The 18,865-nt window shown below is 43.0% G+C and overlaps 1 protein-coding gene across 1 annotated transcript in view; it reads left to right on the top strand.

The window, feature by feature from the left end:
* Nucleotides 1–18,865, top strand: part of LOC115160282 (NMDA receptor synaptonuclear signaling and neuronal migration factor-like) — a 58,123-nt gene that overhangs the window by 1,128 nt on the left and 38,130 nt on the right. The gene's annotated exons all lie outside the window — the stretch shown is intronic.

Genomic DNA, 18,865 nt, shown 5'->3' with positions numbered 1-18,865 from the left:
GCCACCGTGCTTCTTTCACATGCATTGCTTGCTGTTTATGGTTTTAGGCTGGGTTTCTGTACAGCACTTTGAGATATCAGCTGATGTACGAAGGGCTATATAAATACATTTGATTTGATTTTGATTTGATAACATATCTCACGAAATGGATGACGTAGTACACAATTGGATGACGTAGTACAGAAAAAATGGGGACCTGTTTTGGCTCGTGAGCACCACTTTCAAAAGTACTGGCTGAAATTATAGAAAAGTTAGAGTGCTTACCGTTCTTGGATACACTGGTGTTGCATCCTGCGGGCAAATTATTGAGCTATCAATTTATCAATCAACTGCAAGTGACTCAATCAACTTCGGTGATCAGCCATCACAGTGAGTTATTGCACCGGTCTGAGCAGGGCAACAGAATGCCTATAAACGCCACCGTTAACATATTCAGCAAAGGAAGCAAATTCCTCTATTTGGCAGGTCTCCAAGGCTGTACGCCGTGTAAACGACCCGCATGGTCTAATCGTTACTTCTCATGTCCCGTAAACACGGGTCGTTAATCTGGGAAATTTCTGACACCCCTTCACCCAGGCAATAATGTCAAACAGCACCGCAATAACATTTGTTCTTAAATTGGCTATGCGCAGGTCTCCTGTGTTCACTGTCTGGGTCTATCGAGCGGAAGAACCCACAGTTTTCTCAATGCATGTTGTCTGCTTATGGATTCCCAAGAGATGGATAGATCTGGACTCGATTTGGCCAATAGTGTAATCCATGTGATGGCTCCCTTGTGCCGTCATGGCTGCTGCTGCACCTTGGTGAGATTAAATGAACCATACAGCAGGTGGACATTATTTAGGAGAGAAGTTCACAGAGATCAATATGCACTATCTGATTGGTCATACATGAGTTTTCACACAGTAGTCTTCTCTTAATGGAGGTCGCTGAATGACCTTGCAGATGCTGGGTTTACTCCACAGACAGATGTGGGATGGCATTGGCATGGTTACATAATTCTGAGTGTACGTGTGCGTGCGTACGTGTGTGTATGGGTATGTATGTTTGTGGGTGTGAGCCCTCTCTTTATTCAATGCCGCGTGTGTGTGCGCACAACTCTCTGTGCTGCGGTATTCTCGGTGCACACACACAAAGGGCTGTGATGAGAGAGAGGGGACCTAGAGCACGTAGCAATATCACATGGTACACACACACACACACACACACCAATCTCCTGCCTGACACATTGACATGATCTCTCATGTCATACACTTGACTGGAGTATGAATGTTATTTTAGAACAAACAGGCATACACACCAGAGACAACTGGTGCCTCTCCAGGCTGAGTACACTCATCAGTACACTCATCAGTACACTCATCAGTACACTCATCAGTACAATCATCAGTAAGCTCCATCCTTTACCTTCATTACTGTGATCACACATCTAACACATATAATATTCATCCCTCACTCACCTGCATACTGTATGAACTCATCAATCCATGGTCACGCACATTACTAACCTAATCTCTCACACATACACACTCACGTGTGTGTGCGCACATACACACATACAGTACCAGTCGAAAGTTTGGACACACCTACTCATTCAAGGGTTTTTCTTTATTTTTACTGTTTTCTACATTGTAGAATAATACTGAAGACATTAAAACTATGAAATAACACACATACTAACCAAAAAAGTGTTAAACAAATCAAAATATATTTTATATTTGAGATTCTTCAAAGTAGCCACCCTTTGCCTTGATGACAGCTTTGAACAGTCTTGGCATTCTCAAATCAATCACATACACATGGTTAGCAGATGTTAATGCGAGTGTAGCGAAATGCTTGTTCTTCTAGGTCCGACCATGCAGTAATATCTAACAAGTAATCTAACAATCTCACAACTACCTTATACACACAAGTCTAAAGGAATGAATAAGAATATGTACATATAAATATATGGATGAGCGATGGCCGAACGGCATAGGCAAGATGCAGTAGATGGTAGATGGTACAGTATATACATATGAGATGAGTAATGTAAGGTATGTAAACATTATATAAAGTGGCATTGTTTAAAGTTACTAGTGATACATTTATTACATCCAATTTGTAACGGGTGTCGTAGTGAATGGACCAAGGCGCAGCGGGTTGAGTGCTCACCTTTAACTTTTATTGAACACTAAACAAAAAAAAGAAACCGAACGACAGCTAGACCGTTTTGCAGGCTACACACACAGCAATGCAAAATCAACTTCCCACAAAAGACAGGTGGAAAAAGGGCTACCTAAGTATGGCTCCCAATCAGCGACAACGATGTACAGCTGTCCCTGATTGAGAGCCATACCAGGCCAACACAAAGAAATACACAACATAGAATGGAACATAGAAATAGAAAATATAGAACATACAACAAAACCCCAAAACACACAAAACAAACACACCCTTGCCACGTCCTGACCAAACTACAATACCAAAATGACCCCTTTACTGGTCAGGACGTGACACAATTTTTAATTATTAAGTGGCTAGGGATTTGAGTGAGTATGTTGGCAGCAGCCACTCAATGTTAGTGATGGCTGTTTAACAGTCTGATGGCCTTGAGATAGGCATTCTCTCAACCAGCTTCAAGAGGTAGTCACTTGGAATGCATTTCAATTAACAGGTGTGCCTTGTTGAAAGTTAATTTGTGGAATTTCTTTCCTTCTTAATGCGTTTGAGCCAGTCAGATGTATTTGTATTTGTATTTATTATGGATCCCCCAGCAGCTACTCTTCCTGGGGTCCAGCAAAATTAAGGCAGTTTATACCATTTTAAAACATTACAATACATTCACAGATTTCACCACACACTGTGTGCCCTCAGGCCCCTACTCCACCACTGGCACATATCTACAGTACTAAATCCATGTGTATGTATAATGTGTGTGTGTGTGTGTGTGTGTGTGTGTGTGTGTGTGTGTATGCGTGTGTCTGTGCCAATGTTTGTGTTGCTTCACAGTCCCCGCTGTTCCATGTGTTTTTTTATCTGTTTTTTAAATGTAATTTTACTGCTTGTGTTCATTACTTGATGTGGAATAGAGTTCCATGTAGTCATGGCTCAATGTAGTACTGTGTGCCTCCTATAGTCTGTTCTGGACTTGGGGACTGTGAAGAGACAGTTGTGTTGTGACAAGGTAGGGGGGGGGGTATACAGAAGATCACCCTATTTGGTAAAAGACCAAGTCTATATTATGGCAAGAACACGTCAAATAAGCAAAGAGAAACGACAGTCCATCATTACTTTAAGGTCAGTCAATTCGGAAAATGTCAAGAAGTTTCTTCAAGTGCAGTCGCAAAAACCATCAAGCGCTATGATGAAACTGGCTCTCATGAGGACTGCAGCCCAGATAAATGCTTCACAGAGTTCAAGTAACAGACACATCTCAACATCAACGGTTCAGAGGAGAATGCGTGAATCAGGCCTTCATGGTCCAATTGCTGAAAAGAAACCACGACTAAAGGACACCAATAATAAGAAGAGACTTGCTTGGGCAAAGAAACATTAGCAATGGACATTAGACCGGTGTAAATCTGTCCTTTGGTCCAAATTTTAGATTTTGGTTGCAACCGCCATGTCTTTGTGAGACGCAGAGTAGGTGAACGGATGATCTCTGCATATGTGGTTCCCACCGTGAAGCATGGAGGAGAAGGTGTGATGGTGTGGGGGTGCTTTGCTGGCGACACTGTCTGTGATTTATTTAGAATTCAAGGCACACTTAACCAGCATGGCTACCACAGCATTCTGCAGCGATACGCCATCCCACCTGGTTTACGCTTAGTGGGACTATCATGTTTTTCAACAGGACATTGTCCCAAAACACACATCCAGGCTGTGTAAGGGCTATTTTACCAAGAAGGAGAGTGATGGAGTGCTGCATCAGATGACCTGGCCTCCACAATCACCCAACCTAACCCAATTGAGATGGTTTGGGATGAATTGGACCGCGGAGTGAAGGAAAAGCAGCCAACAAGGGCTCAGCATATGTGGGAACTCCTTCAAAACTGTTGGAAAAGCATTCCAGGTGAAACTGGTTGAGAGAATGGCAAGACTGTGCAAAGCTGTCATCAAGGCAAAGGTTGGCTACTTTAAAGAATCTCAAATATAAAATATATTTTGATTTGTTTAACACTTTTTTGGTTAGTACATAATTCCATATGTGTTATTTAATAGTTTTGATGTCTTCACTATTATTCTACAATGTAGAAAAAAGAAAAGCCCTTGAATGAGTAGGTGTGTCCAAACGTTTGACTGGTACACACACACACACACACACACACACACACACACACACACACACACACACACACACACACACACACACACACACACACACACACACACACACACACACACACACAGTATGTCTGGCCTATATTCTTGGTATTCACAGCCAGGCCTTTGCTGCGTGACATTGTGACTAGAGAAAGCTATTAAAAGGGTGTCAGTGTCTGTGGGCTCAAGACACACGGGCGCTCCAAAGGTGGTCCTGCTTTTCACACACATGCATGCACGTACACACATACGCACACACACAGACAGACGCGCATGCACGCACATACATACACACACACCAAACAATCATTATTTCCTCTACACACGCACGCACACACACACGCACACACACACACACACACACACACACACACACACACACACACACACACACACACACACACACACACACACACACACACACACAGGCCTGCTGGTACACAGAGTCCTACCCTCCTATTCGTTGCACCCCGTCCTACTTTCCTCTCCGCTGTCTGAAGGGCAGGCAGGGCTCTGCAGCTCTGCAAGCTGCTCCTCATATCAAAGCTTTCTTTCTGCAGTGCCTCTTCTCCTGCTCTATCCCACTGAGCTTTGCCCTTTGCCTTCTCTCTTCTCTCCCTCTGTGTTCCAGAAAGAACCCTCTGTCCCTGCTGGATCACAACACACACTGTACCATGTTCCCTCTTCATCTTAGCTACCTACTTCAATGCACTTCATTTGACCTTCCCCTTCCCTCTCTGCATCCCATCTATTGATTCAGTGCAATGCTTTGTCTTTCCTTTCGTCTTCCTTTAGCCCACTTCAACCACACTCAACTCTGAGGCTGTGAGCCTAAAGCAGTCAAACAGACAGTCTCAGATGAAAGTGTGTGTCCTGTGTTAGTGGGACATATGGGTGAGCTCCGTGGCTCCTCTGTGCTCCTGTAGGCTGGTGCCAGCTGTGCTCATCCACAGTGGCGAGGCCTCTCTGTCCGACTCTTCCGTTCCCAATGTTAGCATCAGGAAACACAGTGTCACTCTGTGGAGGGAGGGGCTCACTGAAGAGCTCTGCCAGGGGACATGGCAAATGACTGGAGGTCACACACACCTCAGCCAGCGGGCGTACAGACAGCCGGTGTGTGTCCGGTCTCTGAGTCATCAGTCATTACTGTTTACCGGTACTTTTAAACACTCTTGTCAGAATATACCGTCTGGTGAAGAGTGATGCTTCACCTCTTTACAGCACATAGTGCTTATCGTATAGAGGTGGGTGGGGTCGGACAGTTAATCCCATCCCACAGCCACTCAAAGTGTTGATTGGACAGTGGAGGCAGCATGTTAGACTGACGCAGAGAAGATGCAGAGACACCCGCCTTTTGCCAAGGTGTGTATACCTGATAGCATTACAGATCACACAAACTACTGAAACGTTCAAACCGCTGAGGCTAGAGCAATAGCTAGCTCACCCTGACCTGCAGCCTTCTGGATAATGTCTGAAAATCTGTCATCAGGAAACTCCACAAATCCTTGATCTGTGTATCCTTAAGGAGCGTCATACGACTGGTCAGTTAAGGGCATTGGACTACTAGAGCTCTGAAAGATGGAGGGATGTGGGGCTCACACTTCTCACAGTCAGACAAAATACTTTGGGTTTCTTTCAAAGAAATGTCAGGCAGGTTGAAAGGAGTGCCAGTAGAATGGGTCATTGTATTTCTATGGCCAGCGCATTGTATGTGGTGATGCAGTGTAGCAGATGGACCACGGGCTAAAGCTATGTGCTCCCTCACCTCTCACATAATAGTTTTCTCCCTCTCTTATTTATTCCTTTACTACCCTTTAATCGGTTGCTTTTTCTGAGCTGAACTATCCTAAACTAAGTATACTCAAGTGTAAAATGAGCCGGCGAGCTCCTGTGTTCTCTGTTCCTTTCCCTCCCTCTCATTCCCTCTCTTCCTCCCTCTTTATTACAGTGCTTGCTGTAATTACGGTAATTGGGTGAGATGATACCGATTTCAAAGTGACTCTGACACATAGCAATAAGGCCTGTGACACTTCTGTCATGTTGGGTGCTGGTTATGTGCGTGGTTGTGTGAGTGCACGTGCTCATATGTCTTTGTGTTTGATGAGCTGCATCGTGGGCAAGTGAGAAGCCCTGCATCACTCAGCGTTTAGGAGGCTGATGTGGCACCTACTCTCTGACGAGGTGACATTTTCATCGGTGCTCTGATCAAGTGCTGGGCCCCTATGCCCTATAAACCACCCCTACAAGAGCCTGCAGTTAGAGAGCCAAACCACTCACAATTCTCACGTGGATTTGAACTCAGGGAGATGAGTTATGCAGCTGGTTAGAGAAAACCAATTCAATTAGTGAAATGGTGAGAAGATTTGATTAGCCAACGTTTAGAGATCTTGCTGGCCAGCCTGTTGTTTATCGATGAGAGGGGAAAGGCTGGGGAATTGGTCTGCAGGTAGACTACTAGTAATCCTGCCCGTCAACTGATGATCGTCTTCAGGCATTAGTTGTTTGTCCTCTAAATGATATTGGAGTATGTTGTTTCACTGCATTAAGACACAAAGAGAAATGAAAGGGAAGAGATTGTGAGTTGATAGAGAAAAAGGAACTTCTAATGCATGTAGTCTGCCTTTACACAAAAAAAGAGCTGATCTGATTGGTCAAAAGACCAATTAGTGGAAAAAGATCAGAACTGGGCTGCCTGTGTAAACTCAGCCAATGTGGACTATTTGTTTTTGGTATCTACAGTGTGATGAAGTGGTGTGTAGAACTCTATATTGGCCCAATATAGTGTTGTGATGACAAGACTCTTTCTTTAGGTAGTACTAGGAGAGTCGGAAGTGTTCAGTCCGTGGCAAAGTGGCAAAGACAGAAAAAAATTTGACACTTTTTAGTCCTGTCATTAGTGCCTCATGATCAGAAGGAAAACGATGCCCCCTATTGGCAATCTGCAACAGAGCAAGAGCCAACAGAAAAAATCCTATTATTGACCTATTCGGACTCAGAAAATACTCTATACCGTGGATTTGTCTCTAACGTGTTCTCTTGCACAATGAGACTCCCCTGTGTAGTTTTGACATGAGTGTGTTGCATGTTTCTCTGCACACCTGGATGCAGTATCATGCTTTCTTTTGTCCTCTTAATCCTATGATAATATCTCTATACTTACACAGAGTTCAAACTCTGGACTATAGTAGCATTCTCACCATGACCTTAGTGTAGCTAGAGCCTCATTGTCTTGGGCTACAGGCATAGCCACTTTTCAGCATCATTTTCTCTATCTCTGCTGTCCCTCGGGTTTTCTTTCCACATCCTGCTCTCCCTCCTCCTCTTCTTTCCCTCCCTTTCATCTTTAATATTCCCCTTTCTTCTCTTCCTCTCAGTTGTAATCTTCCTCCCCTCCGTCCTCCTCCCTACCCCAAATCCACTACCTCATCGCTGTCCTCTCCACTCACATGTCTGGTAGCATGCTGCCACCCTCCTCCCCCTTCTTTCTCTCTCTCTCACTAATATGCAGTCTCACTATCCCTAGTGTTCCCTCTCTTCATCGTAACTATATACAGTTAAGTATTTCCCAGATGTTCTATATCCAGAGAGAGAGAGAGCTGTGAATGATCTGAGAGACAAGGCAAGAAGGGCCTTCTATGCCATCAAAAGGAACATCAAATTCTACATACCAATTAGGATACTTGAATCAGTTATAGAACCCATTGCCCTTTATGGTTGTGAGGTCTGGGGTCCGCTCACCAACCAAGAATTCACAAAATGGGACAAACACCAAATGCAGAATTCTGCAAAAAAAATATCCTCAGTATACAACTTAAAACACCAAATAATGCATGCAGAGCAGAATTAGGCCGATACCCACTAATTATCAAAATCCAGAAAAGATTCTACTACTACCTACAGAGAAATTAACCTGGAGAAGAGCTCCTGGGGCTATGTTCACAAACACAAACAGACCCCACAGAGGCCAGGGAAGCAACACAATTAGACCCAACCAAATCATGAGAAAACAAAAAGATAATTACTTGACACATTGGAAAGAATTTACAAAAAAACTGAGCAAACTAGAATGATATTTTGCCCTAAACAGAGTACACAGAGGCAGAATACCTGACCACTGAGACTGACCCAAAATTAAGGAAATCTTTGACTATGTACAGACTCAGTGAGCATAGCCTTGCTATTGAGAAAGGCCGCAGAAGGCAGACCTGGCTCTCAAGAGAAGATTCTGGCCACAAAATTAGGTGGAAACTGAGCTGCACTTCCTAACCTCCTGCCAAATGTATGACCATATTAGAGACACATATTTCCCTCAGATTACACAGACCCACAAAGAATTTGAAACAAATCCAATTTTGATAAACTACCATATCTATTTGGTGAAATACCACAGTGTGCAATCACAGCAGCAATATTTGTGACCTGATGCCACAAGAAAAGGGCAACCAGTGAAGAACAAACACCATTGTAAATACAACCTATATTTATGTTTATTTATTTTCCCTTCTGTACTTTAACTATTTGCACATCATTACAACACATGGCCATAATATGACATGTTTTGGAACATTTGGTAGTGTAATGTACTGTAAATGTGTTATTGTTTATTTCACTTTTGTTTATCTATTTCACTTGCTTTGACAATGTAAACATCTGTTTACCGTGCCAATAAAGCCCCTTAAATTGAAATTGAATTGAGAGAGAGAGATTATTTTTGCTGACTCCAGAGTCATGATTTGTTTTTCTAAGTGAATCGTTCATTTGACCTGCTAGAGCTGGCTGCAGTGAGTCCTACAGCAGGATTAATACACGCGCCTCCGCAGCTTTCGAGACGTGCTTCAGCGTATGCATGCAGGAAATAATGAGCATTGATAAGAAAAATACATCTTTACAACTGATAATTGAACGGGTATGGTGCAGGAGTGAATGCAATTAATTGATTATTGAATGTTATGATGAACACAGCTTTGTAGAACCATAACATATAATGCCTCTGCTCAACAACCTGGAACTCGAGAACAAATCAAGATGGCGCCGAAGAACATGGCTGACGTTTTACATTCTCCCAACCAATATTGTTATTTTGTTAGTTTTTTTAACTTATTTTTTTAACTTATTGTGTACATAATGTTGCTGCTACCGTCTATTATGACCGAAAATAACTTTTGAACATCATTACATTTACATTTACATTTAAGTCATTTAGCAGACGCTCTTATCCAGAGCTACAAATTGGTGCATTCCCCTTATGATATCCAGTGGAACAACCACTTTACAATAGTGCATCTAAATCTTTAAGGGGGGGGGACTTTTTCCTTTAATGAGTTTGATGAGAAGGATATCCTGCTTTCACTGGAACAGACCCAGATTCACGCCTTTTGCGTGAAGAAAAGATGCAGGAAAAGGGGCCGCAGATCGGGCAGCCTTCGGGAATCCGGAGGCGAGAGAGTAAACTCCCACTGCCATCCGTTCTTCTTGCTAACTTGCAATCATTGGAAAATAAAATTGATGACCTACGATTAAGATTATCCTACCAACGGGACATCAAAAACTCTAACATCTTATGTTTCACCGAGACGTGGCTGAACGACGATACGGACAATATAGAGCTAGAGGGATTTTCCATGCACCGGCAGAACAGAGACGCTACCTCTGGTAAGACGAGGGGTGGGGGTGTGTGTCTTTTTGTCAATAACAGCTGGTGCGTGATGTCTAATATTAAAGAAGTCTCGAGGTATTGCTCGCCTGAGGTAGAATACCTTATGATAAGATGTAGACCACACTATCTACCAAGGGAGTTCTCATCTATATTATTTGTAGCCGTCTATTTACCACCACAGAACAAAGCTGGCACTAAGACCGCTCTCAACCAACTCTATAAGGCCATAAGCAAAGAAGAAAATGCTCACCCAGAAGCGACGCTCCTAGGAGCCGGGGACTTTAATGCAGGCAAACTTAAATCAGCTTTACCAAATTTTTACCAGCATGTCACATGTGCAACCAGAGAAAGAAAAATCCTAGACCACCTTTACTCCACACACAGAGATGCATACAAAGCTCTCCCTTGCCCTCCATTTGGCAAATCTGACCATAATTCTATCCTCCTGATACCTGCTTACAAGTAAAAACTAAAGCAGGATGTACCAGTGACTCGCTCAATACGGAAGTGGTCAGATGATGCGGATACTAAACTACAGGACTGTTTTGCTAGCACAGACTGGAATATGTTCCGGGATTCATCCAATGGCATTGAGGAGTACACCACTTCAGTCATTGGCTTCATCAATAAGTGCATCAACGATGTCGTCCCCCCAGTGACTGTACGTACATATCCCAACCAGAAGCCATGGATTACAGGCAACATCCGCATCGAGCTAAAGGCTAAAGCTGCCGCTTTCAAAGGAGTGGGAGACTAATCCGGACGCTTACAAGAAATCACACTATGCCCTCTGACGAACCATCAAACAAGCAAAGCGTCAATACAGGATTAAGATTGAATCCTACTACACCGGCTCAGACGCTCGTCAGATGTGGCAGGGTTTGAAAACTATTACAGACTACAAAGGGAAACCCAGACGCGAGCTGCCCAGTGACGCAAGCTGCCCAGTGACGAGATGCTACCAGACAAGCTAAATGCCTTTTATGCTCGCTTCGAGGGAAGCAACACTGATTTCAGCTGATGTACGAAGGGCTATATAAATAAATTTGATTTGATTTGATTTGATTTGAAGCATGCACGAGAGCACCAGCTGTTCTGGATGACTGTGTGATAACGCTCTCGGTAGCCGATGTGAACAAAACCTTTAAACAAGTCAACATTAACAAAGCCGCTGGGCCAGATGGATTACCAGGACGTGTACTCAAAGCATGCGTGGGCCAACTGTCAAGTGTCTTCACTGACATTTTCAACCTCTCCCTAACTGAGTCTGTAATACCTACATGTTTCAAGCAGGCCACCGTAGTCCCTGTGCCCAAGGAAGCGAAGGTTACCTGCCTAAATGATTACCGCCCCACGGCACTCACGTCTGTAGCCATGAAGTGCTTTGAAAGGCTGGTCATGGCTCACATCAACAGCATACCTACCGGACACCCTAGACCCATTCCAATTTGCATACCGCCCCAACAGATCCACAGATGATGAAATCTCAATCGCACTCCACACTGCCCTTTCTCACCTGGACAAAAGGAACACCTATGTGAGAATGCTGTTCATTGACTACAGCTCAGCGTTCAATGCCATAGTGCCCACGAAGCTCATCACTAAGCTAAGGACTCTGGGACGCAACACCTCCCTCTGCAACTGGATCTTGGGCTTCCTGATGGACCACCCCCAGGTGGTAAGAGTAGGCAACAACACATCTGCCACACTGATCCTTAGCACTGGGGCCCCTCAGGGGTGTGGACTTAGTCCCCTCCTGTATTCCCTGTTCACCCACGACTGCGTGGCCAACACGACTCCAACACCATCATTACGTTTGCTGACAACACAACAGTGGTAGACCTGATCACCGACAACGATGAGATGGCCTGTAGGGAGGAGGTCAGAGAACTGGCAGTGTGGTGCCAGGACAACAACCTCTCCCTCAATGTGAGCAAGACAAAGGAGCTGATCGTGAACTACAGGAAAAGGCGGACCGAACAGGCCCCCATTCTCATCAACATGGCTGTAGTGGAGCGGGTTGAGAAGTTTCAAGTTCCTTGGTGTCCACATCACCAACGAATTATCATGGTCCAAACATACCAAGACAGATGTGAAGAGGGCACGACAAAACCTATTCCCCCTCAGGAGACTGAAAAGATTTGGCATGGGTCTCCAGATCCTCAAAAGGTTCTACAGTTGCACCATCGAGAGCATCCTGACCGGTTGCATCACCGCCTGGTATGGCAACTGCTCGGCATCTGACCGTAAGGCGCTACAGAGGGTAGTGCGTACGGCCCAGTACATCACTGGGGCCAAGCTCCCTGCCATCCAGGACCTATACAATAGGTGGTGTCAGAGGAGAGCCCATAGAATTGTTAGAGACTCCAGTCACTCAAGTTATAGACTGTTTTCTCTACCACCGTACGACAAGCGGTACTGGAGCACCAAGTCTAGGACCAAAAGGCTCCTCAACAGCTTCTACCCTCAAGCCATAAGACTGATGAACAATTAATAAAATCGGCACAGGACAATTATATTGACCCCCCCCTCCCTTTTGTACACTGCTGCTACTCTGCTGTTTATTATTAATACATAGTCACTTCACCCCCACCTACATGTACAGATTATCTCAACTAGCCTGTACCCCCGCACACTGACTCGGTACCGGTGCCCCCTGTATATAGCCTCGTTATTGTTATTCCTATTGTGTTACTTTTTATTTTAGTCTACTTGGTAAATATTTTCTTAACTCTTCTTGAACTGCACTGTTGGTTAAGGGCTTGTAAGTAAGCATTTCACGGTAAAGTCTACACTTGTTGTATTCGGCGCATGTGACAACTAAAGTTTGATTTGATTTGATTTGAAATCATTAGGGGGCTGCAGTTCGCAAATGACATTACGCTTATCACCCTCACATGCTGACTAAACCGGCTCCGTGCATGCGTCTGCGTTCGCCATCGCGCGCATCTTGATTTTGTCTATCCCCACCAGATGCGTTCATGAAACACAGGTTAAGTGGAGAAAGAGATGGATGGAGAGAGAGAGAGAGATGGCGAAAGAGACGGAGAGCGAGAGAGATGGCGATGGGGAGGCGGTTTGCTCTCTCTGTCTCCTCAGTTTTTTTCTCATGTTTTATGGATGATGTGTATCTCCCAGGCCACTGTGTGCATCCTGTTGTTGATTTTAATCAAAGCTCCGAGCTGCTGAATAATAAAAAAGGGAAAAATGAAAAAGTATTCAGAAGCTTCAGAAGGGAAGGAGTAATTACCCGTTACATCAGTTTTATTCACACTGCACAGAGAGAGAGCTCCCAGCAGGCCTGACTAATCACACCATGACGAAGTGCACTCACTCACACGCGCATCTGAATGGACACATACACACACGCATCCACAAACATAGACACAGACACACAAACAGCATTCCAGGGAGGATGCTACTGTTTAGCCAGAGAGGAAGGAGGAAAGTGCAGTGACAGAATCACATTGACACATGCTTGCAGGGTTGTTTTTACATGTGCACGGGAGCCGCTTGGCGGTGCACGTGTTGAGCCACTCCTTTACTGGTGACACCCCCAAACCCAGAGAACCAGACTGTTACTGTGACTGTTGTGTGGAAGAGCTTAAAGCAATATGACATCTACAGTAACACAGAGGGGCTCTGAAGTGGATCCTTTTGACTGATGAAATGCTAAGGGGGAGAGAAAGGGAGGAGAAGAGGGGGAGCTTTTCTCTCTCTGTCTCTCATACTTAAGGCTTCAAGGCAGTCCTAGGGAATGTTCTGTTGGAGATCTCCCGGTATTCACGCTGAAACCGGAAGTGCTATTTAATAGCGTATAATACCAGCGGAAAAAAATGGACCAATTATGCAATTGTAGAAATATAGGCTACACATGAATCTAATGTTTTCTTTTTGTATTTGTTTAAATTTAATCAACTCAAAGTTGCCACACTATTTCGTTGATGTAGCCTAGCTTTAAGGTAGCCTAGGCCTATGAATCACTGTTGGCCGACTGGTCAAATATGAGGTCTAGTGAAAATGACATTCGTTTTAGCCTACCTTAGGAAGATGTCAGGTGGCTTTTCTGTCCCCTTGCACCTGGCTATTGTTGGAATTTGGGAAGGTTATGACAGTTTTTCCTTCATGAAAAACCGCTTTTTGTGATGATAGTCACAGGAAATATCAAATTCTCCACTAAACAAACAGACCTAGGCAGAGATTCAGCACCATGGATAGCGCAGTTGATCAATTGCCCCCGAATCTGACCATTAGCCTACTGTGCGCCTGCTTTTGTTACCGTAACATCACGAAACAATGACCATGTTTACATGTACACAGTATTCCGGATAGTAGTGCATATCCCGCTTAAGATCTTATTCAGGATAAGCTGTTTACATGCACCTCTGATATCCCGCTCATGAGTATCCCTGTATCCATGAATAAACAGAATATTTAGAATTTAAGTAGGCTATATGAGTTAAATGGAATAGTAACTGAAATATGGACACTGACTGTAGGCCTATATCCTCTCACATGTAGTGTAATATAATATTAACTCCTGCAGAATTATGCATTTCTTGCAGTGCAATTATTCAACACATTTTAATTTTGTCTTGGGAACAGGAGTGGAAAAATATGATTTCTTTCTGTCACAGGGGTTGTTGAATGGAGACCAAGACGCAGCGTGTATAGTGCTCATTCTGTTTCTTTAATGAATACACTTAAACAACAAAATAACAAAACCACCAACAACAGTCCCGTCAGGTACTCTAGACTAAACGGAAACAACTACCCACAAACCCCAAAGTAAAACAGGCTGCCTAAGTATGGCTTCCAATCAGAGACAACGATAGACAGCTGCCTCTGATTGGAAACCATACCTGGCCACAACATAGAAAATGACCACATAGAATGAAACTCTAGACAACCCACATAGAAAACAGAAAACCCAAAACACATAGACAAAACACACCCCTGTCACGCCCTGACCAATCTACTAGGGGAAAATGACCTCATACCAGGGTCAGGATGTGACACTTTCTTTCAGCATCTCTTGAGAAAATGTGAATGAGCTTGTAATGTGTTATCTTTGACACTGTTATGCAGACAGTGTTTTAACCAAATAAAATATGCACTGAAGTGGAACTGAAGTCTTATCAGAAATGTGTTTTGTCGTTTTCTCAGCTTTTCTTTTGCTTAAAGCCTGTCAAACTGATGACGTGGAAATTTTTCCACTGTTTTGGAGTTATTGCGTTTTCCGCCAGGTCCCTAAATGAAACAGACAACTTTACAGGTGTTAGCTAGATTACCAATGCATCCATTCTATGGATGTAAGACATTATTCTGGTGAGCACTACTTTATTTAGTCTTCTAAACTCTGGCAGTGCCACATGTTAGTGGAGCTTTGAATGTGAGATGGAGATCAAGATTGGACATTGTCTATCGTGACTGCGTCTAGAGGTTGTGTGTAGCTTGCACATATAGCAGGTCTGTAGCTGCATATGACTTCGGAAATTTTTTGGAAATGTACTGTGTATTTATATTTTTTTGGGGGGGGGGAACTCAGTCATGGTCTCAACTTTCTGATGAGCGTTAGAATAGTAGAATACACAAGGTGCAATTTCTAAACTTGGTTGTGCATCATCAGTTTTCCTCTTGTTATATGTCACTCACTGACAGTCACAGATTAGTCCATGTCAGTTAACATTTTATAGATTGGTAGGCCGTCATTGTAAATAAGAATTTGTTCTTAACTGACTTGCCTACTTAAATAAAGGTTAAATAAAACTAAAATTAAAAATGTGTCTACTTAGTCTAGCCAGCTATCTACAGTGATCATCAGCTATCTACAGTAATCATCAGCTATCTACATTGATCATCAGCTATCTACAGTAATCATCAGCTATCTACAGTGATCATCAGCTATCTACAGCAATCATCAGCTATCTACAGTAATCATCAGCTATCTACAGTGATCATCAGCTATCTACAGTAATCATCAGCTATCTACAGTGATCATCAGCTATCTACAGTAATCATCAGCTATCTACAGTGATCATCAGCTATCTACAGTGATCATCAGCTATCTACAGTGATCATCAGCTATCTACAGTAATCATCAGCTATCTACAGTGATCATCAGCTATCTACAGTAATCATCAGCTATCTACAGTAATCATCAGCTATCTACAGTGATCATCAGCTATCTACAGTAATCCTGGCTGAATTACCGACCGGCCACGCAGGACATGTGCCCTGACCTCCTGTTGATTTTGTTAGTCACCCTCTGTTGATTTTGTTTAGTCACTCTCACTCAGATATCATATTAACATGTCATAAGTCATGTAAAATGTGTAGAATTGCAGGACATTAGCTTTAAACTGCCAACACTTCTCACCACCCCCCATGGCAATTACAATTGAAGGAAATTAGCTGTAAAACTGCAAAAAAAAATGTTCTGTAAACCAAAGTTATTAATTTACCTTTTGATAATAAAATACATTTTCTGCTAATAGGTCCCTCTGTAAGTATTAAATGATAGTTGTAAATCCTGGTGCTGAGTTAATGTTAATGTAAATCCTGGTGCTGAGTTAATGTTAATGTAAATCCTGGTGCTGAGTTAAGTTTAATGTAAATCCTGGTGCTGAGTTAATGTTAATGTAAATCCTGGTGCTGAGTTAATGTTAATGTAAATCCTGGTGCTGAGTTAATGTTAATGTAAATCCTGGTGCTGAGTTAATATTAATGTAAATCCTGGTGCTGAGTTAATGTTAATGTAAATCCTGGTGCTGAGTTAATGTTAATGTAAATCCTGGTGCTGAGTTAATGTTAATGTAAATCCTGGTGCTGAGTTAATGTTAATGTGAATCCTGGTGCTGAGTTAATGTTAATGTAAATCCTGGTGCTGAGTTAATGTTAATATGTAGCAGCTAATAAGCGATGTGTTAGTACAGGGGTTGCCAAACTTTTTGCATTTTATTAATTTTGCAAATGTTCTTATCCAGACCCACTAAGTGCATACATTTCATAATTTAATGTATATATATACAGTTGAAGTCGTAAGTTTACATACACCTTAGCCAAATACATTTAAACTCAGTTTTTCACAATTCCTGACATTTAATCCCATTTGCGACCAAGCTTTAACTTCCTGACTGATGTCTTGAGATGTTGCTTCAATATATCCACATAATTGTCCTCCCTCATGATGCCATCTATTTTGTGAAGTGCACCAGTTCCTCCTGCAGCAAAGCACCCCCACAACATGATGCTGCCACCCCCATGCTTCACGGTTGGGATGGTGTTCTTCGGCTTGCAAGCCTCCCCCTTTTTCCTCCAAACATAACAATGGTCATTATGGCCAAACAGTTCTATTTTTGTTTCGTCAGACCCGAGGATATTCCTCAAAAAGTACGATCTTAGTTACGAACCGTAGTCTGGCTTTTTTATGACGGTTTTGGAGCAGTGGCTTCTTCCTTGCAGAGCGGCCTTTCAGGTTATGTCGATATAGGACTCGTTTTACTGTGGATATAGACACTTTTGTACCTGTTTCCTCCAGCATCTTCACAAGGTCCTTTGGTGTTGTTCTGCGATTGATTTGCACTTTTCGCATCAAAGTATGTTCATCTCTAGGAGACAGAACGCGTCTCCTTCGTGAGCGGTATGACGGCTCCCAAGGATGAATCTACAATTTTTTTCTGAGGTCTTGGCTGATTTTTTTTTCATTTTCCCATGATGTCAAGCAAAAAGGCACTGAGTTTGAAGGTAGGCCTTGCAATGCATCCACAGGTACACCTCCAATTGACTCAAATGATGTCAATTAGCCTATCAGAATCTTCTAAAGCCATGACATAATTTTCTGGAATTTTCCAAGCTGTTTAAAGGCACAGTCAACTTAGTGTATGTACACTTCTGACCCACTGGAATTGTGATACAGTGAATTATACGTGAAATAATCTGTCTGTAAACAATTTTTGTAAAAATTACTTGTGTCATGCACAAAGTAGATGTCCTAACAGACTTGCCAAAACTATAGTTTGTTAACAAGACATTTGTGGAGTGGTTGAAAAATGAGTTTTAATGACTCCAACCTAAGTGAATGTCAAGTGTATGTATTAAAACTCGTTTTTCAACCCTGGATATTAATTTCTATGTGTGGATTTGCAAGTCAGTCTTTTCATGGTTGTCAATATGAATAATGTGTGGTTGTTCATGTGTGAGTGGCTTTGCATACATGTGTGTTTTACATTCTCAGAGGAGAAAGCTGGCGCGGGCCTTATCCCCGAGATGAGGGGGCCGACAGGAAGTGATGTTGTTTTATAGGATCATCCCTGGCTCTAATCCATCTCCCTGTCGGAAGCAGGTCTAGAGATTCAGCCCTGTTACACACACACACACACACACACACACACACACACACACACACACACACACACACACACACACACACACACACAGTAAAATCTAGACAGCTCTGCACATGGGTGGCAGTGCATTGCATAAGTTTGTAGGAATCATCTGTCAGCTCTTATTGGATTACTGGCAACACGTGTCTCCACTGTATCCAGCATGAATGTGAAATCCATTTCTCCCTATGTCTCAGACTCCATCGATAGGGAGCTCAGTCACACTGTCAGTTTGTTATGCTGCACGTCTGTCTATCCCACTCCTGTCTCTCTGTAGGCCTGTCAATCAAAGGATTGGGAGTATCTTAGTGGACACTTCATCTTGGTAGAGGGAGGGGCAAGTGCAAAATGGGGAATATAAAAACTGGAGGTCGACCGATTAATCGGAATGACCGATTAATTAGGGCCGATTTCAAGTTTTCATAACAATCGGTAATCGTCATTTTTGGACACCGATTATGACTGATTACATTGCACTCCACGAGGAGACTGCGTGGCAGGTTGACCACCTGTTATG

Source organism: Salmo trutta, chromosome 23 (genome assembly GCF_901001165.1).
Source record: "Salmo trutta chromosome 23, fSalTru1.1, whole genome shotgun sequence".
NCBI lineage: Eukaryota > Metazoa > Chordata > Actinopteri > Salmoniformes > Salmonidae > Salmo > Salmo trutta.
This window is presented reverse-complemented; position numbering and strand designations above follow the sequence as displayed.